This window comes from Ceratosolen solmsi, unplaced genomic scaffold, assembly GCF_000503995.2.
Source record: "Ceratosolen solmsi marchali unplaced genomic scaffold, CerSol_1.0 scaffold2, whole genome shotgun sequence".
Lineage (NCBI taxonomy): Eukaryota > Metazoa > Arthropoda > Insecta > Hymenoptera > Agaonidae > Ceratosolen > Ceratosolen solmsi.
In genome coordinates this window covers 309,979-331,128 of record NW_011948422.1, presented here as the reverse complement: position 1 = coordinate 331,128, position 21,150 = coordinate 309,979, and the positions used below count along the sequence as shown (strand labels likewise).

The 21,150-nt window shown below is 23.6% G+C and overlaps 1 protein-coding gene across 1 annotated transcript in view; it reads left to right on the top strand.

Moving 5' to 3' along the window:
* LOC105361987 (calcium-activated potassium channel slowpoke-like) overlaps positions 1 to 21,150 on the top strand; it is a 41,321-nt gene that overhangs the window by 495 nt on the left and 19,676 nt on the right. The window lies entirely within an intron of this gene.

Sequence of the window (21,150 nt, the reverse complement as noted above, 5' to 3'; positions counted from 1 at the left end):
GCACAGGGGATTTTATTCAGCCGTGAAAATGTTATTAAAAGTGTTTTAACGATATCTTTAAAACTGATGCAATCTAATTGCAACTTATCGAATCCAATTCTATGGATATTTATTGTAGGTTATAAATTTTAAAGTCAGTCGAATTAAACATAAATTAGTGTATGTAGATTCGTAGATGGCTTCAGTGAGTATTGATGTAAAGTATGTGTTGGATATTCGATATGTGCTCCTTTGTTAATATTTTCGAGTAGATTTTGTTATTATTCCATATATTATTATCAATCGTAAGATGTAGTCCATATTGAATTTAGTGGTAATGAATGCTTATCTTGAAATTAAATGTATCGGAAATTTCGCTTATTCGGATATGCAAATTTCATAGAAACTCTCTTACAGCTTTTAATAACATTATGAATTTTTAATTTTTAATTTTTAGAAAAAGTAGGATTTAATTTTCCTTACTGTTTTCCATACTGTTTAATTTTATTGTTATCATCGTTATTATAAGAAAGTAAACTCTAATTTGAATAAATTAATATTAACAAAAATGTACCTGACCCTTCAACGATTAATATTTAAAATTTTTTAATTTATATTGCTTATTTTTTCTATTTCTATATTTTTATTATTAAAAAATGGATACAGCTGATAGCTATGGCAATTCAATATTTCATCGTTCGATTGAACAAAAGTTACTCATATTTTTAGAAAGCAATCTTCAATATTTAATTATTGACAAATATACTAAAACACTAAATAATTTTCAATTAATTATATCCATTATAAATGATATAAAAATGTTGATATTCAAATCAAAGGCATAAACAGTATTTATATATACAATTTATCAAAAGCGTATATGTATTGAAATATCATTCGGGTAACCAAAGTATTTATTGTTCAAATAGAAAATCTTAAAACTAAATAGTTATATTTAATTCGATTATTAAAAAGCTTATATATAATGGTCAAACGGTGGGTCGTATATTTTTGATTAAATGAGTATAAAGATGGCGACATTCCGAGGGTTCGAAACTCAACGAGGCAATAGAGATCAATTATTTTCGGGTCGAGATGACAATGCGATGAAAGATGAAAGATGACAATGGAGCAGGAGAGGAGTGGTCAAAATTTTTAATTTTTCACTAGAATTGTGATTTACACAGAGGGCGTTATTTTGGTTGGCTGTAAGCTCATAATTCGCAAACTTAACGTTGTGGAAAATTTACTCTTGCAAGCGTCGGCTTCTTTTCACGCTTATCATACAGATATTTATTCCACCTTATGAGTCAGAAAGAAAAATCATAAGCGTAAAGGCACTTACACAGATAATCGATTTGTTTTCAGTAAAAGCACTTCGGATAATTAAATTCCCGTTAAAGAATGGACTGTTCAATTGTTCGAATGACTTAATACGCTTACTTATTTATAAGATTTTAAAAATCAGAATAAAATTAAAATAGTAATAGCGGTAATAACAATTTCACCATTGGTTGTAAGATTAGTAGTTATTTATAAATTTTAATAATTATTATTATCAAGCCGCAGTTTGAAAATCTCATTAAAAAAATTTGAAGAATAAAATTTCTTATCGTGCTATTAGATTCTTGGGATATTTTAAGTTGTATCACTCAACGATAGGAAATCATTATCATTATATAAAAGTATCATCGATCATCGACTAATTTAAATAAAAAATATTATAACATTATTTTTATGAATAAATGTTTTTATTTTTTTATAGAATGGTTTTTTACAGTAATTTGAACATACTAAATGTAAGTTAATTTTTTAAGAAAATATTAACATTTAAAATTTTATTAATTTCAATGGAGTATAAATCGACGATGGAAATTAGCCATTCTTATAGAGATAAAAATGTATCCTTTTGTTATAACAACAGTAGAACAAAGAAATAGATAATATACATTATAGTAAACGACAATGGATATGTAAAGAAAAGTCTTTAATAATTGTTAAAATATTACATCGAGACTAATTTTTTACATATCATTATACAATAGCATTTCAACAAAATTTTATTCTAAAACTGTTGATTTTATAATCTACTGATCAAATAGAATAATTGAAGAATACTGATAATGAAGTTTTTTGCAAAATAAGTCGGAGAGCGTAACATTAAATTTCCATTTTACGGCTAAATCTATTTGAAGAAGGCAAAAGACTCATAAACGTCCAAATGGCTGATTACTCCTGTCTTTACATTTAGACGACTGTTTGAGTACCACGAAAAGGACAGATGTTTAAGTGAGCCATTCCTGACAATTACTTTTTCATTGATAAGAGTTTTAGTCGATTTTTAATTCTAACGGAGATGTTGAAAAGCTCCTCCGAGGCTTTGGTCGACAGCTCCGGCAGCTACAGTTCTTCCCCTTTCTACATCTTCATTGTTCTTGTTCTTCTGAATCTCTCGATCTGTTTGAGCAATGTCAATTCACATCAATTATATTTCTTGCGATTTCGAGTGTTGTATATCCTCTCTCCCCTGACACTCCTGTCGCATACATAATTCATTGCTCTTTTCGGCGCTGTTGCGCACAAAGCTACAAATGTATGTAGATGAACGTGCACTGGTTTTTCATATCTCAGACATAGACGAAACTTTTTTTTCTTACTTTTTCTTACCATAGAATAATGATCGTATAAAAATTTATATACACAATGATATATAATTTTTAAATTAATTATGATTCATTCAACTAAATTATATAAACATATAATCAAATTTTTATCGTTTAATTGAAAAAATTAATAATAAATATATTTTTATTTTATTTAAATATTTATGTTGTTACTAACTTCTTATCAATTTTATTTCAGATTTTGTTATTATCAATTGTTTATGTTAGTAGTAATAATAATTGATATAGACATTCTGAAGCTTTCAAACGAATAATTAAATTTTATTATAATTTCAAACCTGAATAATGAATATCTTGGCATAAATCAAAATTTTAATAAGAAATCTGTATAAAATTTACTTTTAATAACATAAACAATCTTTATGAGAATGAACAATGAACGCTTTGTTTTATTAACGACATTAATTATAAATATTTAACTGACTGGTACTTAGTACATAGCAATTAGTTGCTGATCGTCAGCAGAGCATGCATGTCAAATTTCAAGTTATATATGAATTATAACAATATCATTCAAATAAAATGTTTAAATACTTTATAATAACTAAATAAATATAAATATAAATAAATATATATATATATATATATATATATATAATATCGATATCTAGTATTTAATATTTTTAAATATTACCATCATCTATAATTGTGTATATTATTCTTTTCATACATTAGTATTACATGTAAATAATAATGTGAGTTTGTAAATTTTTTAACTATACGATACCTTTAGTCAATATAATTAAAAGTATGCATCTGTAATATTTTAATTTATTAAATTATAAATTATTACAATGATTATATACTCTTAGATTTACGATTAAAGAATGTTTATTAATTAGGGAAGTAAAAACATATTTTTTATGTAGAAAATTGTTGGGTTCCGCTGATTAAAAGATGTAAATTTCAAGACAATATCGAATAATTAATTTTGTTTAGTTATTGTAGGATTAAATTTAATCTTTAACATAATTACATCATTAATTAATCATTTAATTACGTAAAATAAATTCTATCATGATTAAATCACTTAAAATGAAACTCATTATATAATTCATGCCTATACATTCATAATTGTAATTATAATTCATACATATTTTTAAATGTATATATTATAATCAGGAAATTGCTTATATATTTCAAATCTAATAACGTGACCATATATACTGAAATGCACATAGAGTACTAGACTAGAAATAATTGATTACAAGAGTGGATTCGGCAAGTAAAATTTCAGTATAGTTGCTTACTTGATTAAGAATGGCACATGTTTTCGGTTTTCTTGATACTGCTATACTTTCAGTATTTTTAACAGGATATATTTATAGTGTTAAGGCACCAATCGGTGGTATAAATTGATACGTTAGAAAATTTGTATTAAGTGCGATATTATTTTTAACCCATTAATTGAAGAGTAATACATTTTATACGATGTATAACGATTCATTGCAATGTTTAAATTATTTCTATCGAATACTATTTATGCTTTATTGGTAATTATTTATTAATTATAAAGATTATTTCATTGTTTCTTATAGATATAAAAGTAATAAGAGAGAGGCGATTACCACGAACGATGTCGCTATTTGACCAACGATTCACTTAGTAGTCGTTTTCAATATTAGTTTAACAAATAAATTTACTTATTATCTTCTATTAATGATACGAAAGATTGATCTAATGAATTAAATTTTGAATGCATTTCCAATTCCTTGGAACTATTCAAAACAAAATTCTGGCACTAACACTTTGATGTCTTCATGACATACGGCTTTTAAGCCAATACATCGTCACATTTTGCATTACAAAAGAAAAAACGTCAGACATATGCAAATTTTGCTACTTCATTGTAAGAGGTTCTTGTAAATCCATATCAGGATTATAGTGATGACGATGATGATGATGGCAATAGAGATAGATAGATAGATAGATAAATAGGTAGAGAGAGAGAGAGAGAGAGAGAGAGAGAGAGAGAGAGAATCGATGCGTGCGTTCTCCTATGCTTCCGACTTACGAGTAAACTATAGCAGTACGAAGCCCGTGGTAGTTGAGGATCGCCTGACCTAGTTTCATTCGAACCTGATGACTTCGAGAGTGAAGATGGTAGTGAGAAGCCGCGTAAGAAAGAGAGAGAAGGGTCATAAGAGGGTAGCTTTCTACGCAGTGTGTACTCCCAGCGTAAAGGAGTGAGGGCAAAAGGGAGAGAGGGTGAAAAGGAGAGAGGGCGCCACGCCGAGTTCTCTTCGTAGAGGATCATCGACTCACTTTCGCGGATTATAGTTTGTAGTTCCATGTTCCCCGTTAGAGAAATGCTCCTTCTTTCTTTTTTTTAGTCCCGCACCATCCCTTACCGCTCTACCATCATACTTCGCCAATAATTTCTTTTTCTTTCTCGGCAACCTTTTTCCCTCTATTTTTCATTGCTTTCCTCACTTTTTCACCTTCTCGCTCTCTATTTCTCTTCATCACTTTCAATTTCACTTAAACTCCAATTTTCACAGTTCTATGTAATTACTAATTCAGTCACCTGTACCTTCCATTTTGTCTCTTTGCCGACATCCTATTTCCTGTTGCTTCATGTCTTCCTTTTTTAAGTTTATTCAATGAATACGGGGATAAAATAGACAAATTTATTGAATTTAATTTATATGACTCATTTAAATACCTACTTTTTACTCGAACTTTTGACACTTTTTATACTCTTAAAAATTCATGCAATGCTTTTTATTCTTAGAGAGTCTATGAAAATATAATCGCTGAATCATGTACCTGTATCATAAAGAATATAAAAAGAATAAATAGGTGGCTTAAGAAATACTAAGACTTTCAATAGTATTATATTAGATATTTAATTATACGCGTTCTAATTAAAAGATCCAAAATAATATTACATAAATAGATTAAGGGCATTAAAAACGACGTTGTTAATTTTAAAAAAATTATAAAATTAGTTTTAAAATCAAAGATTTGGTTTATATTGACCCATAAATAAACTGCAATACTTGTTTCTACAATCGATATAAATCACAACTTTGGTATATACAATTTAAATATTTCAAAATGCATCATTATTAAATAATTATTGATCTACAATATTCTTAATAATACATTATAGAATACAAGGTTACTTTGCATTCGTATTTATTCTTTTATCTTTTATTTAAAATTAATTTTACCCTTATTTAAAATAACTAATAAAAAATTAAAAGTATGTTTGATACATTACGCGGGAAAAAGGTTATTATAAAATTAGAAATCTTAAACCAGAAGATACTGCACAGATTAAACTATATTTAAGAAAATCTATTGGTTCACAAATTCATATATTAATAGAGTATTGATTATATTAGAAAATTTCATTATATGAATCCGGAATTTCATTATAAAAATTATGTCTATATAATAAAAGAAAATTTTCATTTGTAATACTAATGTATAATTAAATTTATAATAATAATATTAACCGTATATGTATTAAGATCAATACATTTCTCAATAAAGAATTCCTAGTATTTGAAAATGAATTCCAGATAAATGAAATTTTAAATAAATACATATTTAATCCTATCAGTAAAACAGTCTAATATACTTTTGTATACAGTGGTTGAAAATAATTTGATTTTTAAATATCTAAATTTGCATTTGTTTATATAAAGAAAATTTTTACGTTGATTAAAAATAATTACAAATGTTTAATCATAATCACATAACGATTTAATTCTAAATATACTGATTGTTTTAACGATTAATAATATACATCACATTAGTACTTTTTAATAATTTTTTGGGTACTTTATTAATATCTTTTTTTATTTTGTATTATGATTTTTTTTAAAACTGTCATTAATGCTGTAGAAAAAGTCATGCGCTAAAATAATTATTTTAAGATTTTTATATATAATAATGTCTTTAAATTGAAATTTTCAACATTTATAAATAGGTAATCTCGAAAGAATCTATTTGTCAAGAATTCGCAGTAATATCATCAAATACCTCAATACACATTTTTTTTTATCATTAAATTTATTAAATAAAATTAAAATATAAAATAAAAAATTATATCCACTAAAAATATTAATTATTTAAATACATCTAATAATAATAAATAATATATAATTCATTTAATTTATTTAAATTAAGAATTGTGATATTTAAAAAAGACGTCTAATAAAATATATATTTGTATAAAAGAAAAGAAACTTTTTTAAATATTACTGAAAAAAAAGCTTAAAAACTCCATTATTTTTTTTCGTTGTACAGGTTATTTGTAAATATTCAATTCACTTATGTACGCTACCTTTTACATTGGAAATTTTTTATATTATGACCTACTTTGAAGATTTATGCTGCTTTTGATTTATTGTTAAATAAATAATGAGAAAAGATCCAAATTCGTATTACTAAATCAAAGTTTCTTTCTGACCTTTGTACAGTCTCTTTCTCTTTGAGTGCTTTCATAAAACGACCATTCCGTTCATATATGTAGACGTATTTTATAAAATTAGTATAACAGGGTTGTATGTTATATACATTAATTAATTAATCCATGTTTAATTATTATTATTTTTTCTTTTTAAATTTACGTATAAGTAGTATAATGAAACATTAATCCTTAATTAGTCCGCTAGCATTTATTATTATAAAACTCTTTTAAGTATTAATATCATATTTGAAGATGGTAATACTATTTTCTTATATTCAACAGTTTATAAGGAAATATTAAATAAAGTTACATATAAGAAGTTGTGCATAGTAAGAAAAAATTATATACTAGTTAATAAAATTTCGGGTCATGTAAGCTTTTTTTAATACTTTAATTCAGGCCATTATTAATAATTATTACAATTATAAAGATTTTAACATTTCTGATTTTGTATATTTAAAATTCCTTGATAATTTATAGTGTATTATATAAAATTTTTTTATTTACTTTTTCTCTAATTATCACTTTTAATTTGTGTCGTCAACGACTTTTAAGAATTCTTATTTTTCTAAACTTCAAATATATTATACAACATGGCAATTTTTTTTACAAAAAATACATCTACACAATTTAAAAAAATTCAATTATTAATGCTAATTTTAATTTTATTTTATAATTATCGTTTAATTCAGATTATTGTTATATAAATATAAGCTTCAATCTTATTGTTATCTAAAATTTTCCGTATCTATTTACATATGTTTATCAACATAATATTATTCATTATGTATACTTGCACTAATTATATTTCTATATACATACATAGATACATGAAAACAAATATATGTATATATAATAAAATTAAAGTAATATTAATTTTAATATAAATACTTGCATCCTTTGACTAATATATATGTAGTGTATTTAAAATGTGAAGTATATTTGCGTGTATATTTACTTGGAGAAAAATATTTTCAATTAAATAAAGTAGCTTTTGTAATTTATGAAAAGTAGCTTGGCCTATGTAATGTAAAACTACATTTAATGAAAAACTTGAATTTATTTTACCTAAAAAAAGTAACATAATAAATTTAATCGAAGCAAATTGTGAAAAGAAGTTAATTAATGAATTATAAATTAAATATACATCGCTAAAAATATATATTTTATTTATGTACCTTTTATTAAGAAAATTTTTGTTATATTAATTAAATGTATTTATAAAAGTTAATTTTACCATATTTATTTTTAAATTTTATGTTACATAAATTATTTAATTATTATTAAACTCGTTGACTTAAAATAATTAACGAAAATTAATGATATTATATTATTATTTTTTAATGAATCATAATAATGTAAGAATTTTTTGTCTAAAAATCCTAATTAAAGCATTGATTTTTAAAGCTTGATGAAATGTACATATAATAATACATTGAAAATTATTATTATTTTTCATTCAATTATATAAAATTATCTACATTAAGTAACAATGGTAATATAAATATAATTTGACTTAATAATTGAAAATATAATTTGTGTTAACATTGTTAACTACTTATGTTAAGAATTTTAATTGTTTAGTAGTATAGTTATTTTAATAAATAGGTTGTCAGTCGTTGATATATATATATATATATATATATATATATATGTTTGCGTATGTGTGTATAATAATGAAAGAAGTAACTGTAGTACTTAATTGTTTTGTTATTTTCTTAATATATATTAATACTCTGATAAATTTACGTAATTTATCGGACTATCTAAGATAGATATTTTTTATAAAATTAACCGTATAAGTAACGTAAAGATAAATACGGTAGGAAATTTAATATTTTATATCCATGTATTATTCTTTATTTAAATTTGATTAATCCAGTATCATGCACAAAATATGAAAAACAATAAATTTAGTAAAGAAGTTATCGCATAACATGTATATCACTTGGGGATTATTGGACTGGTTCCGGCACAATAAACCAGTTTCGGCTTAAAGCCAGCAAATGTAAATAGTTTCGAATCCTCGCTTGGCTATTCTATGTGCGACATGTCAAAGGTCAATTTCCTAATAAATCAGCACTTTTTCCATTTTATTTTGCATGGTTCCACATGTCTCGCTTTGTCGGTCAGTCGTAGCAATAATTACGGCTCCGTTTGGATTGAATCTTAATTCATACATGTCCGTGTCTGTGACTAAATTCGGATGCACGAGCCCATTTTGTCCCCTTGAGCCGGAGCGTCACAAGGCTACGCACGAAGCCGTCTTGTATTGGTGGTTTCGAAAGCTTCGAAATAACTGGGCTAAAACACTCATGCGATCGATCACGTTGGATTCATTAATTTGATGTAATAAATAAATATTTCTAGATGTTGTGTGCAATCGTGACTAGTAGATTTACCCAAATCCGATTGTTGGCTCTATTTCCTAATTGCAATGACTATTGAGTTCTATACTCAATTTTAGCAGAAAAATCGTCCATGAATAATTTATTAAGATAGAAAATATAAAAATAGTTTTTAATAATTATTATATATTATTAAAGAAATATTAATATCTTGTTGCATATGGTTTATAAAGAGACGTCTTTAAATTGAAGCGATTTGCACTCATTATTTGAAAATTAATCATCATTAATGGCTATATATTTTATAGTTGATGGTTTACAAGAAATATGGGATTCGGTAGATAGTTTAATTGCAATAAATTTTTGTTTGAAATATGACATCAATAATAACGGAAATACTATGAATTTGAATATACTGTATTAAATCACAGAAATTTGACTGTAATATAATAAAATGTACTATATAAATAAGAGTTTAAAATTTTCTAGTATACTAAATTAAACATAATTTATATTCTATTTGAAATATTTTTGGTATTGTTATATAACTGTTTACAGTAATGTATACTATTTTATGTGCAAATTTGAAATCATGCGGTGCAAAATATTATAAAAATTATATTTAAATTTTCATATGTTTAGACTGAATGGTTATGTAATTAGAAATTTAGTACAAATAATTGATTTCGTATAAAATATGTAATTATATTAAATCAATATATATTTTACAGATATATACATACATGTATATGTAATATTAATACAAAAGTTATCCAAAGAAAGTAGATTTAAATGAAATTGAGAACATAAAAGAAATATTTTTTTATTTTATTTTTCTGAAATATCGGAAAACTTAAATTTTTATTATTAAATTCATATAGTGAATTGAGTTTGCATAGGAACTACCTCTACTTTTATATGTCATCTTTTTGTTTTTTTTTTTATTTTTATACTATTACATTTTTGTATATTATACTATTATATATTTATATTTTTGTGATATTTGTGTTTTTTTTTAAATATATTTTCTACAGATATACAGATTCTTATCTCAATATCATAGATTTCCTTAGTAGTCTTAACTTATACATCAATTTTATGATATTTACTTTCAACAAAAATAATTCTATAAATATTTTTTTCATATCTAGTCAGTTCCAATCCTTATTTGATATATCATGTTATTTTCATGACGATAGGAAATTTTTTTCCTATAACTTTACAATGGTATTTGCATTGAACTTACGTGATATAGACGATTTTGAGTTACAGATTTTTTGGACATAGAATAAAATTATTATGTATGTTAATATTTTTATTAATCGAATATTTTTGAATATTATAAATTTAATTTATGTGTTCCTCATGATATCAGTTTTTTCTATCTTTGTATGACTTTAAATTCTTTATTACAGTACTATTATTGCTATACGTATGTGTTTGTGAGTATAGATAAATATGTGTAGATGTGTGTGTATATATGAGCGGTTTTGTACAGTTTTTACAATGAAAGTGTACAGAAAATAAAAATAATTATTGAAAACATAAAAAGTTTAACTTTATATAGTATTGTATTAAGTCCATTATATTTTTATTTTTTCGTACTAAATTTATTCTACTATAGATTAAAATTTTCTAATACACATTGCTATATTTTCATTTCACTTTGAAAATTTCAAATAAACAAACAAACTGAAATAGCAGTATTCAATCTTAAATGTTTAATTTAATATGAATTATTCTATACACGTTAGTATTAATATTAGATATATAATTATTAATAATATTGCAGTTATTATAATTAAAATATCATACATGTAGATAAGATAAATAATATATTTATAATTTTAATATAACTTACTTTTAAACCTGTTGATTTTTATAATGAATTAAATTGGAAACATGAAATAATTTATAATTCATAATTATTTAGAATTATTGACGAAATATTAATAATGTATTTATTATTCAATAAATACAATAACTAATCATTCAATCATATGATTCAGTTAGATAATTGAATTTTATATTAGTTAAAATGGATATAAATAAAATTCACTAGTCAACTAGTATAGTGGATTATTAATACATGAAATTAGTAGAATCCAATTATTAACAGAGGCTTTATAGTATATTAAATAACTTATGCTTTACGTAAATTAATGACAAATTTTTTTTTTTTTTTATATAATCCTATATTTCTGTAAACATTGTTTTTCATTATTAATATTGAAAATTTGTACATGATTTTAATGAAATATTAAAGAATAAACATAATTTTACATCGTTTCTCATCGGTTCATTAATGGAAATTTTATAATTATAGAATCTATTGTAAAATAGTATTATAAATTTTCAATTAAATTTTGATTTAAAAGTTTAAATGAAATTTTTCATGAAGCATATTTATATTATTATTATAGCCTACAATATAATATTACATTAATTTAAAAAGGTGGCTTATAATAATTAGTGAAATTCCAAGATTAGTGAAAAACTTAAAGTAGATATTTTATTAATAAATTGACCAACTAATTTCTCAATTAAATAATTAGATTTAGAATGTTATTGTTTACAGCATATAATACTGAATTTATCCACATACATATATGTGTGCTAAAAATGTTTAGTAATTCGAATAACTTAGATTACTAAAACAATTATTTGCTATTTAAATATTATGTTAAATACAGAACTTTATACAAACTTTTACTTTCAAATAACTTAGAAGCGATCATTTCTAGTTATTGTGAAAAAAAATAAAGTCGATGCTACAGTAGCACTGCACATATATCATTGGTGATTGTACGAAAAATAACTTTTGTGATTTCCAGTGAGTAACACACTGTTTTCTTATTGTGAAGAATAAACTCTTTCTTTTTAATCATATCGTGCTCAGATTATTGATTTAGACATTTAGAATGAATAACATAATTTTTAATTGTTCTTATTTAATTTGAAATATCAGTGTTATATAGTGCACAAAATATATCAAAATTTTATAATGTGTAATAATAATGTTTATTAAAATAATTCTATTTATGTTAATTATACTGTTTATAGAAATTTTATTAAATTTCATATAATGGTTACTTTGCTTTGGTGTATGAAAAGCTTATAATTCTAAAATGTATACGTTATCCTTCATATTATTAAGTTTTGAAAAACAATTATAAATATTGAATCTTATAAAATTATATAATTTAATGGAAATGGATAACAATATAAAATATTTCTTATAGTTAATGAAATTTGTTTAAAACTATGCTATTTTAAGTAAACTAATAATTTTCAATGAAATAATTATCTATAAAATTTGGAATTAAATGTAAATTAACGTAATTTACATTTACGTTCATTAATAATCTTTTTCTGGAATAACGTAAATATCTTTCGAGCACGCTGTACACCAATGTATATTAATAGAAAATTATGTGTTATAAATCATAATCATATAATAATGTAATGTAGTAGTGTAATATAAATTATAAATCAATGCGTTGCAAAGACTTTCATTACAATTCATATATAGTAGCTAATACTATTTCATTTTTATATAAAATTAATTATACAGAATAGTATTAAAATAAGTATTTATTAATTTTTAGACTTGTAAATATTTATAATCTACAATATAGCATGGATTATTAATTTCTATATTTATACTAATTTAAATAATAATCGTGGCGGGTGTATCTTGTAGAGTAAGTTTGTATCTTTAATTATAGACATTGGAGACCTAATTTAAGATAATTTTTATTAACTTATTAATAAGGATTAGCAATTCAAATTGTCATTTATTGAATTAGCGTTAAACAATAAATGTAATCCAATGGTAAGTAAAAAAATGCATTTATAAAATAATGAAACCGAAGTAAAAGAATAGATGAAGCTAGGTAGTTTGAACAAATGATCAACAATTTGTCAACTTGTATTTATATTTTCTCGATTCAGTGTGATGATTTAATGAAGCGCCTTGAATGTATAATGTTTTACCATAGACGGTCAGTTTCTACTGGCGACCTAGCACATTGACACCAAAGCCACTACTGAATTACGAATTTCCAGGGCGAGACGGGGCTGCATTAAACATTTAGTTCAACTTTTTAGCTCAGCAGTATAGCGCAGTATACGTTGTGTTTGCGCAGTATTAGGGAAAAATTATCAAGAAGAGACGAAGTATGGAATATACGTTCTATTACGTGTTCTTACATTTTCGCAAAGAATATCTTATTGTTTTCAAAAATTTTTTATTAATTAAAATATATTTTTTACTATAATTACTGTCATACTTATGAAACAATTATTGCTTTTGCAGAAATATGTATTTTATGTTTATGAGTATGGTTTGTACATTATATATAAATTTATAGTTTTTTTTATTTCAATTGATCCAAACATATAAATATTTAATGAAAACAAATTGTCTTTGTATTGAAAAGTTAAATATTATAATCATTTTATTTATTTATTATTTTCATATATATTAAGTAACAGTGATATTAAGATAATATCAGGTTTCATATACACTGAAATATCTACAATAAATAATTGATTATTAATTAGAAGATTATAATAGGATATGTTATAAGATTCTTGAACTCTCATATTTCAATGATATTACTATACTAATATTTACATTTTGTCTTGCAAGGGTTTTGATTTTAGAAAAAGTTTGGCATGCATTACGTCACCGAACAAACATGGAAATCACTTCCAAATTAGTTTTAAACAGATTATTCAAAGAAATTACAAAATATACAGTTTGGACAAAGCAGAAAATATTTTCTATTTATTTGTCCTGAATATCTCAATTGCCTATTGTGAACAATTATTCAATTAAAAATTAACATACATAGATCTGTAAAAATATATAATTAAATTTGTAGAGAAAAAGATAATATTTTTCATAGAACAGAAGTGCTCATAATTTTAAAAATCATTATTATAATCTAAATTATTTTTTATACGCATATTTGTTATTATACATGAATATTTTCTGAACAACTCAATAGAAGTCGTATTTAATCATTAATCTTATCCTTCAAATACAATTACTTGTATATTTATTATATATACTTATATGTATACATATTTTTATTTACGAATGATGGTATTGCAAAATTATATCACGTATATATGTATCATCCATTAGATATTTTATAAAGAGTATTAAAAACATAAAATTAAGAAGTTATTTTGACATTATTTATTCATATTTATTTATATATTTGAATTCATAACTTTTTATGAAAAAAAAATTAAATCACTTATTGATTAATAAATTTAATATAGAGCTAATAATAATAATAATAGGAAACTTAGGCATTACATGATGTACAATACATTCATTCAACTTATCAAAAATAAATTTTCAAGTATTTTATAAATTCCCTGTTCACATAATTTGAAACTGAACAGTTCCTTTTGAATAAAAGCATTAATGATTTATGAATTATTTACATTTATCAATTGAAATACTCATAAGATTTTTTGATAAGTATATTTTTAAACGAACTAATTGTTGAAATTTAGGGAAATTTAGGTCTTTCAATGAGCTATTTTTTTAACTTTTCTTAACTTCTATATTAGACATTGAAACACATGAAAGTATATGCTATTTATTGACTTTAATAAGCAATGCTTATTTAAATTAAAAGGTGACTTTTATGATTGGCAAGTATTAGTCTGGCAACTCAATGCCTTCTTATGCAAATCTATAATATATTACTTTGTTCGGTTGACGATGACTTATTGATTTAATGACTAATTTATAGCTATTTTATGCATTATATCTACATAATTATTTCAATCAATTATATATAATTGAATTAGCAATGTGTATACTGAGGTCATTATTGTTCACTATATATAGAATATAAATGTATACTAAATTTAGAATAATGTCAAGTGTTTAATTTACGATGCCCATTAATATTGTCCAATAATTTTATATAAATTTTGATATTAGAAAATTTTCATTTATTGATTTATAAATAGAAGGTATGAATGTAGTATTTAACATTTGCATTTTATGTAAATTGATAATTACCTTCTATATTTTTACTTTAAAATCATTACCTTTTAAATCATCGTTATAAATATGTATGTAGTAAAATGATGTAATCATTATTTTTACTTATTTTTTAAAATAAAATAGGAGTAAAATCATTTTTGTGAATATAATAAGCTCTGATATCTACATACTATTATTAATTTAATATAATATAAATATAAAATTATATATATATATATATTATTTAAATATTCTATAAAACCATGTAAATTAATGGTTTATAGTCCCACAATAATTATAGTTACAATTTTTTTTATTTGAATAATTTAAAAGTTTAATTTTTAAATGAATTGACACATTTTAATTTCTAAACTGCCAAAACATTATTCTATTTCGTAATTTAAAATTATGTTTAATACCTAGTGACGAGTAAATTAAATTAGGACGTATACTTTTTATTAAGCAAATGGTGTGTTATTTTTATCTTCGCATTCATAATTTAAAATTATTACTAATACAATGTGCATTATAAAAATGTGTTGTGAAAATAATTGAAGCAATACCAAAGTCTTCGCTCGCACGACTATAAATGCAAATGAAAAAGTCCGCTGTCTCCTTTTTGCGGCACTGTAGTGAATCATTCGCGGCTCTTGAGCTTTTCATAGTCAACACAAATTGCGAGACGAATTTGCAATTGCATGGCGAGTGATTATAGTAGCCGTCCATGGCCAATCACTCGACAGGCCGGAAAAATGGGAAAAATGTCCTTGGAACAATAACAAATTGCACGTAGTGTGCTCGTCCTATGGATCCTCCTCATCCCTACCCTGATAATCTACGTATGATGCAGGTGTAACTCCAATTCGACAATCCTTTCGATGCTCGGCCACGGCAATCCATTAAATTCTCGATCAATATCACGCGATAATCGTCTGCCTGATCGAACATATCCTTCGGCTACTCCATGCTTGCATCCTAACATCATACCCTTCGGTCCACATCCATCTGTGTTGGAGGATCTTGGCTACCTAATATCCGTTTTTGCTGCCCGGAGGACCAGATCTTCGGATGAATGGATAAATCGTTATATAATTAGATAGTTAAATAGTTGATTGGGCACTCAACAATATTTTATTGATAGATAGATTGCTAGATAGATTTATATCAGTTTTATATTATTTAATATTTCTTTCTTGAAAATTAAAAATTAAGCGAATGTAGTCAGAATAAACCTAAAACGAACAGAAAAAACCTAAAAATACACTCCACATTGTACAACAATGTGATAATATATGCCCATATAGAACAATTCATATTCAGTAGTTAAATTGTTTATTGTTGGTACTGCATTTTTAATGTTTTAATTTAAAGAAATCCTTATTTTCATGTTTCTATAAAATCGAATAACTTTTGTTTTTAGAATTTTATAAATATGTTATTAGTACGAAAAGATTCGTGAACGAATAAATGATGCAATTTTAAAGAATCAATAGAACACGACATAGTCTTTTTTGAAAATTTTATAATTCATTTTAAAATAAAAATCCACATTGGAATTGTATTTTTATATCAGAATAATATATTTTAAGAAATAAAAATCGATATTCCATTCTTTAGTATAATTCAGTATATCAATATTTAAACAACTTATTGCTTGTTATTTTGTATTTCAAACTTATAAGTGAATTAGATTGAACCAAAAGAAATCTCATATAATTAATGAATCGTCAAAAATTTTATAGAATACGATTGTCTCATAATGTTGTACATTTTTGTTTTCTTTAATGTTTTGAAAGAAAATTTGTAAGCTTTTGTAAATTATTTTTAATAATTTAATAGCAGTAATTATTTTGATTTTTATTATCACATTTGAGAGTTTGAATAAATAAAACATTTTCCTCCCACTTTATTAAATCTGATGTTACAACATATTTGCATAAATTTAATTCAGTTTTTTGGCACATGAATCTAAACACAAATTTAATATAATGTAATTATTTTTAATAATTATATACTACGAATGTTTCATATGCATAATTAATGGACTACTTTATAAAACTTACATGCTTCCCTTGCAAGTACTGAATAATAAATATTTAATTATTCGGCGACCTATTGCTCTGGAATCTCAGCTGATATTATTTCAAAATTTTTCTAATAAGGGGATTTCATTTTATTAGTAAAGTGATAGCTAGAATTGTTAAATATATAAAATATATAAATAACTTTAAATCTATAATAATTTGCAACTTATTTGTATTCTTTATTTATTATATATATACTTTTCTATACTGTATTTAAATACAATTTTATTTTAATGGAAAATTCGTAAAATGGAAAATTATCCGCAAATAGACATGTGTTCCACAATTTGTAAACGGATAATAAAATGAAAAATGTATTTTATTTATTAGTTACAGATAAATATATTCCAATTTTTACCATTATATTTATGAAAACGAATACTCTTTCCTATACAAAATAATTACTTTTAATTGGCCATATTCACATAAATATAAAACATATCTTTTCTTTTTAACCAAACTTCTTAAATCCATTTACTATTTTAAGTAGCTTGTAGATAAACTAGTAGATACAACTTTTTAAGTATTAAAGTATTGAAAAGTGAACCATGTCTATTTGTAAAAAAGAGTTTAAAAGCAGACAAAGTAAAAAAAAAAGGAAACGCCATATAAAAATTAAGATAGTTAATCATATTCGAATGAAAACTCATTAGCAGGCACTTGGCCTGTTGCCAGTATCCATTTCGAAAAACATATTTGATTTTTGATATCTGCAAATGCAAGTACGTATATGAGAGAGAAAATAATCATATTTACTTTCTTTTTATCCAAAATAACATGTTAGGTCGAGATTGTGCCATCCAACTGACACGAATTTCCACTGTGCCAAGGACTATTTTCATTAATTCTAACGCATATATATATATATATATATATATATATATATATATATATATATACCTATACAGTTATATTATTATGTGATTAGTCTATAGTTCTGTAGATAAAATATTATTTTCATAGATACTGAGTAAAAAAGATAGTACGTATGTTGAATTATTGTGATTGAAGGAAAAGACACAAAGGATTCGTAAGTAATTAAAAGTAGCGTAACATTTTACATTTAATCTCCACTACATGTTAAAATCCATAAAAATAATTAAGCATTTTAATTTCATTCCAATAATTTATAAGTTTCTTTTTATAATTCTCTAATATTTTTTTCAAACATGGTAATTTAATAAAGTTGTCAGTTCAAAGTATCGATTCTTTTATTGAAAAACTTTTTTCATTACAAAATTCTATTATGATAAGAGCCTGTTATTTTACAGGTATTAAAAAATAATTTAATTAAAATATGTCTCTAAACTATCACAAAATATCAATTTTAAGCTCATAAGAATTAATGCAAATGAATTAATATCGGAATAAAACATATAAACTTTAAATAATATATAATTCAAGAATTAAATTTAATAACGTATTCAGTAGAAAATTATAATAAACTGAAATTTCTACAAAAATATAAAATTATAGATTAATAAGCGAATTTGAAATCAATGAAATTCTATCTTTATCATATAACTGACTATCTTTGATTGAAAGTGATATATTTTAATTTATTTGATTAGAACTTTCGGTTTTATATATACGAGGGGCCAAAATTATACGTTGAAATATTTTTTAACGGATTTCTATGCTTATGCAAGAACTCAGTTTTTTAAATATTGTCATAACTTGAATATGGTAATTTAATTTGTTTAATTTTAGAAAGTTAAAAAATTCATTTTCTATGTGCTTCAATCGAACGCTTTTATCGATAATTTGAATTATGCTATTAAGACTAGAATTAACAACCACACCAATAATGCTGATTGAAATAAAAAGTTTTATTCTACAATCAAATTTTCAACAATTCATTGTTATCATTAACATAAATTTTAATTAAATAATGAATATAATTATTAAATAAGACTATTGAATACAAAAACAATTAGAAATTATATTACGTAAATACTTTAGTTCACGAAAAGCTTGTTGGTTCAAGTTTTATTGTATTTAATGTCTTTTTCTAGGCTTGTTAAAAAAAAGTCGGTATGACTGGTCTTTGTTCTATGTAGTCAATTATATTCTCTATGCATCTTTAGAAGTTAAGTTTTGCTGTACGAAATATAATTTGTACGATACTTTATATACATATTGAACTATTGATCCCTGGTGCATAGATATGTAATGGATTCCTTAAGTAACAAAAATTAAAATAAAAATTGTATTTTAAAATATTTATGTTTCTTAAATATTAGATTCTTTATTTTTTAAATAAGTAAAATGAATCCTATGAAAACACTTAGTGTAAAAAATAGTTACGAAAACCAGATATGATTATTAATATTTATTGAGTATAGAAGAACGAAACAAGATATGTGAGAGAGATAATATTATTTTTTGAAAATAACAAAGCAAAAACGAGAGAAAAATAGAGGCAGAGAGAATCTGCGCGCTGTGTGTGTGTGTGCGCGCATAATAGTTGAAAAGTGACACGAAAACGACGTTCGAGACGAAAGTTCATCGCTCCTCCACTCCCACCCCTAACTGGCCGTCATGAAAGCGATTCACCAGCTTGACTAGTCATATAACACAAGCTGACTCCTTATTATATGTATACGGTCCTTATTATATATATTGTCTTATATATACATACAAGAAAGTAAAGTGGATCTATGCGTGGACTCAATTTTTTCTTTATCTTATAAACGTCTATAAACGATTTGTCAGCTAAAATAGTAAAACTATGTACCTCGTACTAATAGATGCTTCATTTTTTTTATATAATACTGTCTGTGAATTGGTATACTTTTATTATTCGTCCTTATATACCCATATGTCCTTTTAAATAATTTGTTATGAATTATAAAAAATATATTACTGTAAATATCTTAAAAATTGTGACAAAATCAAGTATATTAATTTGCTTAATTAACGTGATTTATGAATATATGTTAGTTATTAGTATAGAATATGATAATATTTTATGAATTATATTTCTTAAATTAAATCCTAGATAATAAATAGAATTCTAAATGATATCAAATTTTATATTTTCTTCTTACAAAAATATCATACATGCGATGTAAATTTTCTGTTATAATATAATATTAATTTAATTTGTCAATTATTATTAATTGAAAACAAGAAATGTAAGTTAAAATTAATTTTTATATTATTAAGATTTTTAGTTGTTTAGTTAAATTTATATATATGAATTAATATTGATATTATCTAAGTAAATTTAAATAAATAACTAATTCTACTAGGAACATATATTTTACATAATTTAATTTACATTCGCTGTATAAAAATAAAGTATTTAATGTAGTCATTCTTCACGTTTAGAGGCTATTCATATTTGAGTACAAGTTTATATTGTATAAAATATATAATCAAATAATTTTGTTTTATAAGTACTAAAATGACATTTTAAGAAATTTTATTGGCCTCTTTTATATCTATTTTTCTTATATAAATAACTTTCACTTAAAGTATGTTTTAAAATTAGAACCTATTTTAATACAAATTTGTATAATACGTATATTTTAGTAAGAATTATATATAATAATTAGAAATTAAAAGTATTTACATATTTTGGGAAATTCTTCTAGTAATCAATCCTTTTCTT